Genomic DNA, 14,381 nt, shown 5'->3' with positions numbered 1-14,381 from the left:
GAATACATACTGCTGGATACTCCCACTCCTGTCGCCAACCGCATGTGTTTGCCGTCATTATGAACAGAAATGCAACGGGCTTCAACCGATGTTTTAGTGTCCGTGGAGTGTTTCTCCATACTTTCCAATAGAATTGTGTGTTCTAGAATCTACAAATATTTAATAACTAACTTATTGCTCGTTCAATACATATATCCTACAAACAGCCACAATATATAATGTTCTTATTGATCGTCCAATACATATATCCTACAAACAGCCACAATATATAAGGTTCGTACACATGTTTGGTCATCGATTTTCCAAATCCTGACTCTGCCGTCATTTGAAACCGAAACAAAACAGCTGACTCAGCACAATCAGAAAGAGTCTGCAAAAACACCATAAGGAAGAAACTATTATTACATGTAAACAGGGTTTTGTGCCCCAGTGATTTAAATCAGTGACAAAAACAAAACAAGAATTTGACTAAATAAATTAAATCAGAAAGACTTTTCTGAATTTGGTTTACATTTATAATTCCACTGTTATAATTAGAGTGGAGCAGACAATTTACACTCACGAGACATGATTACAGCAGCTGACGTTACAACATTTCATTCATTTTCAGCCACTACTGATGATATTTGAATAGTTATAGTATGTCTATTGACATAAGCTTATATACTTTTTGTTATGAATTATGTTATGATCTCCATGGATGTGAGGGATACAGAAACTGACAATGCTTTTTTTGAGCACATTTAACATTTAAAAAAAATAAATCACTAAAAAATGATCAGTCACTGTTTTTCAGTATTTTGGATATCGAAGAGCAGTGTATCCCGATTAATAACATTTATTGTTTACAATTGTCTTTTGTGATGAAATATAATCTTTTTAGTGATGTAACTTCAATATATGTATGTTACAAAAACAAACCTTGATTTCCTAGACACACGAGCTGTGAAACCTGGAAACTGAAGTGACATTTGGTTTTTCAAAATCCTGCACATCAGTTATAACAAGTGAGTGATCAGAAAATACAAGATGCAGCCACATGTTGTAGACATCTACTGACATCGCAAGCACTTCATAACCTCTGCAAAAATCCAATTGTAAGTTCAAAATAATTAATGTAAAAATATATTAAACAATATGCATGGATCTGTTCATAAATTTAGTCATAAAAATAAAAGCTCAAATAGATGTAAATGCAACATGGTTTATTATTTTATAACTGCTTCTGCAAATGCTCATGCCCACATCAGTGATATTAAGGCAAGTTGCTTTTTATGTCTACTTGGGCCGTTATTTTTCTCATTAAATATGTAAAAATTTTGAAACTAACTTTTACCAAAATACGACTTCTTATCAGGCAGCAAAAGCAAAAGCACGATTTTGTCTTTAATCTTCATAATTTTGCGACTAAACGACCAAAAACAGTCTCAACTTTAAAAATGAAAATTTTTCGCCACGTCTGTTTACAAACAGCTGATCGCTGATGACGCAATGTTTATTTTCACAGCTGTTCAATAAATATGTTTCGCGCTCAATAATTTTCGGAAATAAATGCACATTAACGAACTTCTGAACTTGCAATTCCATCAAGGCGTAAAAGTTTAACTTGCAAATCACTTGTGCAGCAAAAAAAACGCAATCTACTATCGTTCTTGGACCAATGAAACGTTACTTCTTTATTTGAGTTTGCATTTGGCAAAAGATCATCACGCGGTCAAATTTTTATGAAAAAGAATTTATTGCCCATTCATTGGCGCAAAACAAAACCGGAGATAGCCAGCAATAGCTGAATTTCGGCACTGGAAACTTCTGAAAAAATGTTACGTCATAACTAACCACTGAAATCATATTTGGCAAACTCATGAATTATTGCGTCACGTTAATTAGATTCAGAAAACATTACTAATAAATTTTTCAAACAACTGCGGTAAATTAAAACACCAAATTTTATTTTAACTCCAAAAGTGCAATTTTTTCCCCAAATTCATGCCGCAATTGATAACAAAGTATTTTTTTATGGTATCACTTTTCATGACACGGTCGTTAGTGCGTGACCAAATTTCCACAAAAAGCTTGTCAACAAACATTTTTTCACAAATCTCAACGTTTACATGTGATTTTATGGATTCCTTTTATTCTATGTTTAAATAAATCTCTGTCTGCCTTATCAAGTAACAACACAAACATAATAAAGAGATATTTTACACAATGCAAAACAACACGGACGGATCTAAAAGAAAACTTTATTTACGCCAAAAATATGCACCAGATTTTGAACACAAGCGAAAGCATACATATTAGGATCAACTAAAATAGGACATTTCATTTACTGGAACCATGCCTTCTACAAAACACACCTTCTATTAAAACTATTTCAGCAACCTTACTGTCTGAGGCGATGCAATGTCAAATGTTTTCAAGCAGGAAGGTTTGTGAAATCAAGGGACACACTAATGAACATATACAGCAATTAGGCTACAAATACAAAGTAGAAACAACTTAAACAATTGGTGCAGAAAACATAGGGGTTTATATCTACATAAGTTAGCCTGTTTGAATCAAAACATAAAAATAACAGCTTGAATTTAAATGTAACATGTCTTATCTTATGTTACCTTCTGAGACCAACACATTACACCCAAAATCAAAAATGGAAAGACACAATCCCACTATACGCACACATGGCTTAAAGAGTGTAAATTTGGAAAGTATATTCTATGACCGGCTTCAATTAAACAGCTTTAAAAACCTACAGTGAAGAAAAAGGTGCAAAAACCAGGGGTTTCCGTACTTTGCCATAACACAAAACACTTGCTGTAAAAAAATTGCATACCCGACACATTAAACCATCAATGCTCTAGTGGATAATCTTGAAAATACCATATATAAGTGTGTGTGTGTGGGGGGGGGGACAAAGAAAATAATCCATCAGTAAATCCAAGCTGTGACTCAAATGTTGGTATGTATGTGTCCTTCTGCTACTGTGCAAGCCTGAAATAAGAATACAAAAAGACATTTAGAAATGAAATCAAAGTTTAAAATGTATATGTGGCTTTGCCAAGCATATACTGGTCAAAAATATTTAGCCCCAAGGGTCAGCCTACACTTGCCTAAGAAAATTGGTTTCCAGGCCAAACATAAACAGCTTAGCAATGTGACTTTTTAGAAACTAACACTGCCTATTACTTAGGTGAAATATATATGTCTAAATAAAACAGTGGACGACTTCAGACTTGTCAAAGTTTTTAGTCTGTCACATATTTGTAAAGTTAAATCCCAACATCCCACCTTTTCTTTGTGTAATTTATCTCCCATTTCCCTAGTTCAGGTAAAGGTTTGTTGCTTAATAACCCTGACTCATCGTTGGACAACTGCTTAGTCACTCACTTTGACAACAATGACTCATCAGTATTTTGTTGCTCAGCATCTGAAAAAGCAATTGTAAGTTCTTAAAAAGCAAAACAAAATAAATACAAACCAGCAAAATGCATAAAAATGTTGACACTTCTTTACAAATTAAATTTGCATAATGAAGTTTGTACTGATGTGTGTAATAAGAAAAACAATAAAGGAATCATAATAAAATAAAAAAGTGTATTCTGAATGTCAATAAATATGATAATAGTAACATATCAAACCTCTGCAAACACCTCAACTAACGGACAAATCATTTGGAAATCGCAGCAAGGGACATTACCTGGATTGTTGTGAAATGTCAAAGTTGAAGGGTCGTCAAACTCATCACTGAACGGGATGTCAACATTACTAGGATGCGTCGAATCATCGATTATTTCTACTGTAAACTAGTCGTTTGTAGCAAAATACGAGGTTTTATTCAAATCTGGACTTCCAGGCATGGAGGTGGCACCTTTCTGGGTTTGTTTGAGCTCTTCTGTCACCCGATGGCTAAATGTCCGCCCAAATATGCAACTGTCGGCAGATGCGGAGATTAAGTGAGAGTTGTGGTCGAAAGTGAGAGCAACCGCTACCTCTGAATGCCGGCTGATCATGCAAACACAATCTCCTGCGAGACAAACAAAAGATTCTTGTTAAAAATGTTAATTGGAAAAACAGTTGCAAATACATTAAAGCAATTTAAAAACTGATGCAGAAAAAATGCAAACTTGTAAAAGGCCAGTATTGCATAAAACATGTTTGATTAATTTAAGTGGAAATGCTTATTAATATTGTATAACTGCAATGCAAACCAACACTGACCTGTGGTGTACGGGAAACATAGATGTTTTTATCAACACACGAGGTTGCAACAAGCGTTTTGCACCAAAGATGTCATATTCGGTTAAATTGCAGCTGCACGCAACTAGCACTGAATCATCGATGAATAAAATCCACAGTTAGAATGGCTGGGTTTAAAATTTTGTGGATTTGCTTACTCAACAATGTCCATGTCAGCCATCGAGTGTTTCTCAATGTAATGTTGTTCTCAACTGATGTCAGTTGTAGTAGTAGAGAGACTTGTCTGTTCCACAGCTCATTAGTCGAAACTGTAATTATAAATCTGATTTAGACCAAGAATTGTCAGCATCAAGATTAAACAATCATGCTCTCTGTTAAACAACATAATGAGACTAAAACACAAAAATCGCAAAAGTGGTACAAAAACAAATGCAGCTGAAAACTGGACACTTTCACTGTGACTGATATATATATATATATAATTAAAAAAGCTTAGGCAAAGCAAAAAGCAATGTACAAAGAAAGGTTCGGAAAAAAGTCAGATTTTCAAATCTTACATATTTGGTTCAACAAAGGCAAATCACTTAAACGTGTGTGTTGCATTTGCCAAATTTACCCTTGTTAACTTGTATCATTCAAATTTCAGCGTTTTAATGCAGTTTATTGTAGTTCGTGTAAATGATACTTAGTGCATTGAATTTACATTTTGTGTCAACTGAATGGAAATAGCCACACCAGTGACAGTTTACCTCGGGAAACATTGTTGTCCAGATCACAATAAAAAATTATATAAGATTTGGATTAGATATTCTAGAATCGAAACAACTATTCTAAAATACCTACTTATACTAGTTTCAACTTCCCTACATGACAGTTTACCTCATAATCTCGGTTCGCAAACTTCACAGCAGTGACGGCAGCAGAATGATCATCTATCGTGTTGGACGGAATATAATCATCAGTAAACATGTGAACACATCAATCTCTACTCGCGCTTGCAAGCATTGAACCACGGTGAGAATAATCCATGCTTAATATATCCCCGTCGTGTGACGAAATAAATGATATCCTCTTAAACGTCATAAGGTCGTACACACTAAAAACAAATGATTGGTTGTCATAAAAAATGCAAAACTATTTAGTCTTGAGGATTACAAAAAAACAAATCAAAAATAACAACTTAAAACCAAATTCCAAATTTACTGTGGATTGGAAAAACAAGCTAAAATAGGTGCATCCTAGAAACCAGCGATGAAATTACTGATGCATATTTATGATAAAGAGTGTTAAATTGTGTGCAGAATTCCCTAATGTGCCCAGACATAAAGATGACTACAAATTGAATTAGGAAGTATGTTGAATACATACTGCTGGATACTCCCACTCCTGTCGCCAACCGCATGTGTTTGTCGTCATTATAAACAGAAATGCAACGTGCTTCAACCGATGTTTTAGTGTCCGTGGAGTGTTTCTCCATACTTTCCAATAGAATTGTGTGTTTCAGAACCTACAAATATTTAATAACTAACTTATTGCTCGTTCAATACATATATCCTACAAACAGCCACATTATATAATGTTCTTATTGATCGTCCAATACATATATCCTACAAACAGCCACAATATATAAGGTTCGTACACATGCTTGGTCATCGATTTTCCAAATCCTGACTCTGCCGTCATTTGAAACCGAAACAAAACAGCTGACTCAGCACAATCAGAAAGAGTCTGCAAAAACACCATAAGGAAGAAACTATTATTACATGTAAACAGGGTTTTGTGCCCCAGTGATTTAAATCAGTGACAAAAACAAAACAAGAATTTGACTAAATAAATTAAATCAGAAAGACTTTTCTTAATTTGGTTTACATTTATAATTCCACTGTTATAATTAGTGTGGAGCAGACAATTTACACTCATGAGACATGATTACAGCAGCTGATGTTACAACATTTCATTCATTTTCAGCCACTAATGATGATATTTGAATAGTTATAGTATGTCTATTGACATAAGCTGATATACTTTTTGTTATGATCTCCATGGATGTGAGGGGTACACAAACTGACGATGCTTTTTTTGAGCACATTTAACATTTAAAAAAATAAATCACTAAAAAATGATCAGTCACTGTTTTTCAGTATTTTGGATATCGAAGAGCAGTATGTCCCGATTAATAACATTTATTGTTTACAATTGTCTTTTGTGATGAAATATAATTTTTTTAGTGATGTAACTTCAATATATGTATGTTCCAAAGACAAACCTTGATATCCCAGACACACGAGCTGTGAAACCTGGAAACTGAAGTGAAATTTGGTTTTTCAAAATCCATCACATCAGTTACAACAAGTGAGTGATCAGAAAATACAGGATGCAGCCACATGTTGTAGACATCTACTGACATCGCAAGCACTTCATAACCTCTGCAAAAATCCAATTGTAAGTTCAAAATAATTAATGTAAAAATATATTAAACAATATGCATGGATCTGTTCATAAATTTAGTCATAAAAATAAAAGCTCAAATAGATGTAAATGCAACATGGTTTATTATTTTATAACTGCTGCAAATTCTCATGCCCACATCAGTGATATTGAGGCAAGTTGCTTTTTATGTCTACTTGGGCCGTTATTTTTCTCATTAAATATGTAAAAATTTTGAAACTAACTTTTACCAAAATACGACTTCTTATCAGGCAGCAAAAGCAAAAGCACGATTTTGTCTTTAATCTTCATAATTTTGCGACAAAACGACCAAAAACAGTCTCAACTTTAAAGATGAAAATTTTTCGCCACGTCTGTTTACAACCAGCTGATCGCTGATGACGCAATGTTTATTTTCACAGCTGTTCAATAAATATGTTTCGCGCTTAATAATTTTCGGAAATAAATGCACATTAACGAACTTCTGAACTTGCAATTCCATCAAGGCGTAAAAGTTTAACTTGTAAATCACTTGTGCAGCAAAAAAACGCAATCTACTATCGTTCTTGGACCAATGAAACGTTACTTCTTTATTTGAGTTTGCATTTGGCAAAAGGTCATCACGCGGTCAAATTTTTATGAAAAAGAATTTATTGCCCATTCATTGGCACAAAACAAAATCGGAGATAGCCAGCAATAGCTAAATTTCGGCACTGGAAACTTCTGAAAAAATGTTACGTCATAACTAACCACTGAAATCATATTTGGGAAACTCATGAATTATTGCGTCACGTTAAATAGATTCAGAAAACATTACTAATACTTTTTTTAAACATTTGCGGTAAATTAAAACACAAAATTTTATTTTAACTCCAAAAGTGCAATTTTTTCCCCAAATTCATGCCGCAATTGATAACACAGTATTTTTTTATGGTATCACTTTTCATGACATGGTCGTTAGTGCGTGACCAAATTTCCACAAAAAGCTTGTCAACAAACATTTTTTGACAAATCTCAACGTGTACATGTGATTTTATGGATTCCTTTTATTCTATGTTTAAATAAATCTCTGTCTGCCTTATCAAGTAACAACACAAACATAATAAAGAGATATTTTACACAATGCAAAACAACACGGACGGATCTAAAAGAAAACTTTTATTTCTGCCAAAAACATGCACCAGATTTTGAACACAAGCGAAAGCATACATAATAGGATCCACTAAAATAGGACATTTCATTTACTGGAACCATGCCTTCTACAAAACACATCTTCTATTAAAACTATTTCAGCAACCTCACTGTCTGAGGCGATGCAATGTCAAATGTTTTCAAGCAGGAAGGTTTGTGAAATCAAGGGACACACTAATGAACATATACAGCAATTAGGCTGCAAATACAAAGTAGAAACAACAATTGGTGCTGAAAGGATAGGGGTTTATATCCACATAAGTTAGCCTGTTTGAATCAAAACATAAAAATAACAGCTTGAATTTAAATGTAACATGTCTTATCTTATGTTACCTTCTGAGACCAACACATCACACCCAAAATCAAAAACGAAAAGACACAATCCCACTATACGCACACATGGCTTAAAGAGTGTAAATTTGGAAAGTAGATTCTATGACCGGCTTCAATTAAACAGCTTTAAAAACCTACAGTGAAGAAAAAGGTTCAAAAACCAGGGGTTTCCGTACTTTGCCATAACACAAAACACTTGCTGTAAAAAAATTGCATACCCGACACATTAAACCATCAATGCTCTGGTGGATAATCTTGAAAATACCGTATAAAAGTGTGTGTGTGGGGGGGGGGGACAAAGAAAATAATCCATCAGTAAATCCAAGCTATGACTCAAATGTTGGTATGTATGTGTCCTTCTGCTACTGTGCAAGCCTGAAATAAGAATACAAAAAGACATTTAGAAATGAAATCAAAGTTTAAAATGTATATGTGGCTTTGTCAAGCATATACTGGTCAAAAATATTTAGCCCCAAGGGTCAGCCTACACTTGCCTAAGAAAATTGGTTTCCAGGCCAAACATAAACAGCTTAGCAATATGACTTAGTAGTTTTTAGAAACTAACACTGCCTATTACTTAGGTGAAATATATATGTCTAAATAAAACAGTGGACAACTTCAGACTTGTCAAAGTTTTTAGTCTGTCACATATTTGTAAAGTTAAATCCCAACATCCCACCTTTTCTTTGTGTAATTTATCTCCCATTTCCCTAGTTCAGGTAAAGGTTTGTTGCTTAATAACCCTGACTCATCGTTGGACAACTGCTTAGTCACTCACTTTGACAACAATGACTCATCAGTATTTTGTTGCTCAGCATCTGAAAAAGCAATTGTAAGTTCTTAAAAAGCCAAACAAAATAAATACAAACCAGCAAAATGCATAAAAATGTTGACACTTCTTTACAAATTAAATTTGCATAATGAAGTTTGTGCTGATGTGTGTAATAAGAAAAACAATAAAGGAATCATAATAAAATAAAAAAGTGTATTCTGAATGTCAATAAATATGATAATAGTAACATATCACACCAGCCAAAACAGTGGTCATTCTGTTTAAATCAAGGAAAAAATATCAAGATACAAAAAAAAATTATAAGTTTAAATATGTGATAAAATAAAATTATTTCGGAAAACATAAATAATGTCTTTCCTAATGCAGGATATTTTCTGGGATCATTACCAAAGCAACTCTGCAAACACTTCAACTAACAGACAAATCATTTGGAAATCGCAGCAAGGGACATTACCTGGATTGTTGTGAAATGTCAAAGTTGAAGGGTCGTCAAACTCATCACTGAACGGGATGTCAACATTACTAGGATGCGTCGAATCATCGATTATTTCTACTGTAAACTAGTCGTTTGTAGCAAAATACGAGGTTTTATTCAAATCTGGACTTCCAGGCATGGAGGTGGCACCTTTCTGGGTTTGTTTGAGCTCTTCTGTCACCCGATGGCTAAATGTCCGCCCAAATATGCAACTGTCGGCAGATGCGGAGATTAAGTGAGAGTTGTGGTCGAAAGTGAGAGCAACCGCTACCTCTGAATGCCGGCTGATCATGCAAACACAATCTCCTGCGAGACAAACCAAAGATTCTTGTTAAAAATGTTAATTGGAAAAACAGTTGCAAATACATTAAAGCAATTTAAAAACTGATGCAGAAAAAATGCAAACCTGTAAAAGGCCAGTATTGTGAAATTTCTACCATGAGTAAATTTGCTAGACATACATTTAGTCATTTGACATGAATAAAACATGTTTGATAGAATTAAGTGGAAATACTTATTAATACTGCATAACTGCAAATTGCTTTTCAATTTTCTCATCAAATGCAAACCAACACTGACCTGTGGTGTACGGGAGGACATAGATGTTTTTATCAACACACAAGGTTGCAACAAGCGTTTTGCACCAAAGATGTCATATTTGGTTAAATTGCAGCTGCACGCAACTAGCACTGAATCATCGATGAATAAAATCCACAGTTAGAATGGCTGGGTTTAAAATCTTGTGGATTTGCTTACTCAACAATGTCCATGTCAGCCATCGAGTGTTTCTCAATGTAATGTTGTTCTCAACTGATGTCAGTTGTAGTAGTAAAGAGACTTGTCTGTTCCACAGCTCATTAGTCGAAACTGTAATTATAAATCTGATTTAGACCAAGAATTGTCAGCATCAAGATTAAACAACTATGCTCTCTGTTAAACAACATAATGACACTAAAACACAAAAATCACAAAAGTGGTACAAAAACAAATGCAGCTGAAAACTGGACACTTTCACTGTGACTGATATATATATATATATATATATATATATATATATAATTAAAAAAGCTTAGGCAAAGCAAAATGCAATGTACAAAGAAAGGTTCGGAAAAAAGTCAGATTATTAAATGTGACACATTTGGTTCAAAGGCAAATCACTTAAACATGCGTGTTTCATTTTCCAAATTTACCCTTGTTAACTTGTATGATTTAGATTCCAGCGTTTTAATGCAGTTTATTGTAGTTCGTGTAAATGATACTTAGTGCATTGAATTTACATTTTGTGTCAACTGGGTCGAATTAGCCAAATGGACGGAATATAATCATCAGTAAACATGTGAACACATCGATCTCTACTCGCGCTTGCAAGCATCGAACCACGGTGAGAATAATCCATGCTTAATATATCCCCGTCAGGTGACGAAATAAATGATATCCTCTTAAACTTCATAAGGTCGTACACACTAAAAACAAATGATTGGTTGTCATAAAAAACGCAAAACTATTTAGTCTTAAGGATTACAAAAAAACAAATCCAAAATAACAACTTAAAACCAAATTCCAAATTTACTGTGGCTTAGAAAAACAAGCTAAAATAGGTGCAGTCTAGAAACCAGCGATGAAATTACTGATGCATATTTATGATAAAGAGTGTTAAATTGTGTGCAGAATTCCCCAATGTGCCCAGACATAAAGATGACTACAAATTGAATTAGGAAGTATGTTGAATACATACTGCTGGATACTCCCACTCCTGTCGCCAACCACATGTGTTTGCCGTCATTATGAACTGAAATGCAACGTGCTTCAACCGATGTTTTAGTGTCCGTGAAGTGTTTCTCCATACTTTCCAATAGAATTGTGTGTTTCAGAACCTACAAATATTTAATAACTAACTTATTGCTCGTTCAATACATATAGTCAAATGGGGTAAAAAAAATTTTTGCTGAAGTTGGGGTAAAAAAAACAATACCTTCACAGCTAAACCAAAAATTTTTTTTAAATGGTTTCTTTTTCATAGGATGTATTTATTCTCTACCAACAAAATAAGCCATAAACCATTCTCAGATTTTGTTTGCAGGCAATGTTCTGCAGGTTGAAACAACAGTAGTAAAATTCGTATGTTAAAAAGTCTTCAACAACCTTTAAAAACTTTCCTGCAGATTTTTTATTACAAGTTTGGTGTCAATGACCTTTGTTCTGTGTTGTGTCATAACTATGACCTAATAAACAAAAAAGACTCCACTTGGCTAGCTTCTAAATTTTTTCAGTTATCTTGTTGTTTGTTTTTACCCCAAACGGTTCTATAGGAATGGGGTAATAAAAAACTATGTATTTTTTGCACCCCAAAAATTTTTTTTGCCCAAACATTTTTATTTGTCACCTGGAAGTTTAGAAAATAAAAAAGAAAGCCTATAAAACATGTACTTAAACCAAACTTGTATAAAATTTCTTTGAGGCCCAGTTTTGGAGAAATTTTTACCAAAAAGTATACCTGCATGGATAAAAGTACAAATTGGGATCCAGGTGTAAAGAAAAATGCTACTAAGTAAGAAAAACAGGTTATCAAATCATTATGTGGCAATTCAAGCAGTTTGGGGTAGAAAATTAAACTTTATTTTAATAAGGTTTTAGGTTACATGACCAGTCAGCAAGTGGGTGAGCTCTATTTAAACCTAGTTGCATACCAACAAAAGACTGGAAAATGACAAAAAAGACCAAATCAAAGGCAATAAATGCAGTGCAATAAAGGTACAAAGCCATGGAAAGTCTTAGCCCCAATTTGAAAGTGTTTTATTAATTTACAAACAGTTTACTAACTGCTGTAAGTTTGGTTTGTAAAAATTCGAAAACAAAGAATTTTTATGTGGCTCGTGTTTTTTTGGCTTATTTATTGTAACAGAGTTATTAATGAAATTTCTGTCTTATGTTTGACTTTAAGATGGTTGATTAAGTTCATATAACTGAATTGAAGTTCCAACTGCCACTCAATTTTTTTTGAATGGTCCTAATGTCCACTTGTTGTTTTTTTACCCCGACATTGTTTTTTTTTGTACCTTTTTCGGGTTAAAAAAGAAGAACAGTTTTTGTCAAATATTTTTTTTGTTTATTAGTAAAATCAAAAACTTGTCACATAACTATAAAAGTAGTCCTATCAGCTTTGTTGGGAAGAAAAACTGACATTTTGTTGCCTAAAATAAAAGTTTGGTAACAAAGTTTCAAAAAATTGTTTTTTTTTATCCCACTTGACTATATATCCTACAAACAGCCACAATATATAATGTTCTTATTGATCGTCCAATACATATATCCTACAAACAGCCACAATATATAAGGTTCGTACACATGTTTGGTCATCGATTTTCCAAATCCTGACTCTGCCGTCATTTGAAACCGAAACAAAACAGCTGACTCAGCACAATCAGAAAGAGTCTGCAAAAACACCATAAGGAAGAAACTATTATTACATGTAAACAGGGTTTTGTGCCCCAGTGATTTAAATCAGTGACAAAAACAAAACAAGAATTTGACTAAATAAATTAAATCACAAAGACTTTTCTGAATTTGGTTTACATTTATAATTCCACTGTTATAATTAGTGTGGAGCAGACAATTTACACTCATGAGACATGATTACAGCAGCTGACGTTACAACATTTCATTCATTTTCAGCCACTACTGATGATATTTGAATAGTTATAGTATGTCTATTGACATAAGCTTATATACTTTTTGTTATGAATTATGTAATGATCTCCATGGATGTGAGGGGTACAGAAACTGACGATGCTTTTTTGAGCACATTTAACATTAAAAAAAATCACTAAAAAATGATCAGTCACTGTTTTTAAGTATTTTGGATATCGAAGAGCAGTGTGTCCCGATTAATAACATTTATTGTTTACAATTGTCTTTTGTGATGAAATATAATTTTTTTAGTGATGTAACTTCATGTATGTTACAAAGACAAACCTTGATTTCCTAGACACACGAGCTGTGAAACCTGGAAACTGAAGTGACATTTGGTTTTTCAAAATCCATCACATCAGTTATAACAAGTGAGTGATTAGAAAATACAAGATGCAGCCACATGTTGTAGACATCTACTGACATCGCAAGCACTCCATAACCTCTGCAAGAATCCAATTGTAAGTTCAAAATAATTAATGTAAAAATATATTAAACAATATGCATGGATCTGTTCATAAATTTAGTCATAAAAATAAAAGCTCAAATAGATGTAAATGCAACATGGTTTATTATTTTATAACTGCTTCTGCAAATGCTCATGCCCACATCAGTGATATTGAGGCAAGTTGCTTTTTATGTCTACTTGGGCCGTTATTTTTCTCATTAAATATGTAAAAATTTTGAAACTAACTTTTACCAAAATACGACTTCTTATCAGGCAGCAAAAGCAAAAGCAAAAGCACGATTTTGTCTTTAATCTTCATAATTTTGCGACAAAACGACCAAAAACAGTCTCAACTTTAAAGATGAAAATTTTTCGCCACGTCTGTTTACAAACAGCTGATCGCTGATGACGCAATGTTTATTTTCACAGCTGTTCAATAAACATGTTTCGCGATCAATAATTTAAATCAATGAAATAAATGCACATTAACGAACTTCTGAACTTGCAATTCCATCAAGGCGTAAAAGTTTAACTTGTAAATCACTTGTGCAGCAAAAAAACGCAATCTACTATCGTTCTTGGACCAATGAAACGTTACTTCTTTATTTGAGTTTGCATTCGGCAAAAGGTTATCACGCGGTCAAATTATTAGGAAAAATAATTTATTACCCATTCATTGGCACAAAACAAAACCGGAGATAGCCAGCAATAGCTGAATTTCGGCACTGGAAATTTCTGAAAAAATGTTACGTCATAACTAACCACTGAAATCATATTTGGCCAACTCATGAATTATTGCGTCACGTTAATTAGATTCAGAAAACATTACT

At 33.5% G+C, this 14,381-nt stretch overlaps 2 long non-coding RNA genes across 4 annotated transcripts; both read right to left on the bottom strand.

The window, feature by feature from the left end:
• Positions 1-207: 207 nt before the first annotated feature.
• Positions 208-1,610, bottom strand: LOC145239340 (uncharacterized). The gene is made up of 2 exons (XR_013862288.1): positions 922-1,610; positions 208-370 (listed from the first exon to the last, which is right to left on the bottom strand). It is a non-coding gene; the product is annotated as an uncharacterized LOC145239340 (long non-coding RNA).
• A 7,635-nt stretch (positions 1,611-9,245) lies between these two features.
• On the bottom strand, positions 9,246-14,369 carry LOC145238020 (uncharacterized). Of its 3 annotated transcripts, XR_013862065.1 has the most exons (7): positions 14,221-14,369; positions 13,389-13,548; positions 12,760-12,848; positions 11,152-11,290; positions 10,694-10,879; positions 9,996-10,283; positions 9,246-9,722 (listed from the first exon to the last, which is right to left on the bottom strand). It is a non-coding gene; the product is annotated as an uncharacterized LOC145238020 (long non-coding RNA). The 3 variants fall into 3 exon arrangements; XR_013862064.1 differs by having other exon boundaries at positions 9,247-9,722; positions 13,389-14,369; XR_013862063.1 differs by lacking the exon at positions 11,152-11,290 and having other exon boundaries at positions 9,250-9,722; positions 13,389-14,363.
• Between the last annotated feature and the right edge of the window lie 12 nt (positions 14,370-14,381).

This window comes from Phallusia mammillata, chromosome 7, assembly GCF_965637545.1.
Source record: "Phallusia mammillata chromosome 7, kaPhaMamm4.hap1.1, whole genome shotgun sequence".
Taxonomy (NCBI): Eukaryota; Metazoa; Chordata; class Ascidiacea; order Phlebobranchia; family Ascidiidae; genus Phallusia; species Phallusia mammillata.
Note: the sequence above shows the minus strand (reverse complement) of the source record. Positions and strands in the feature narration are given on the sequence as shown.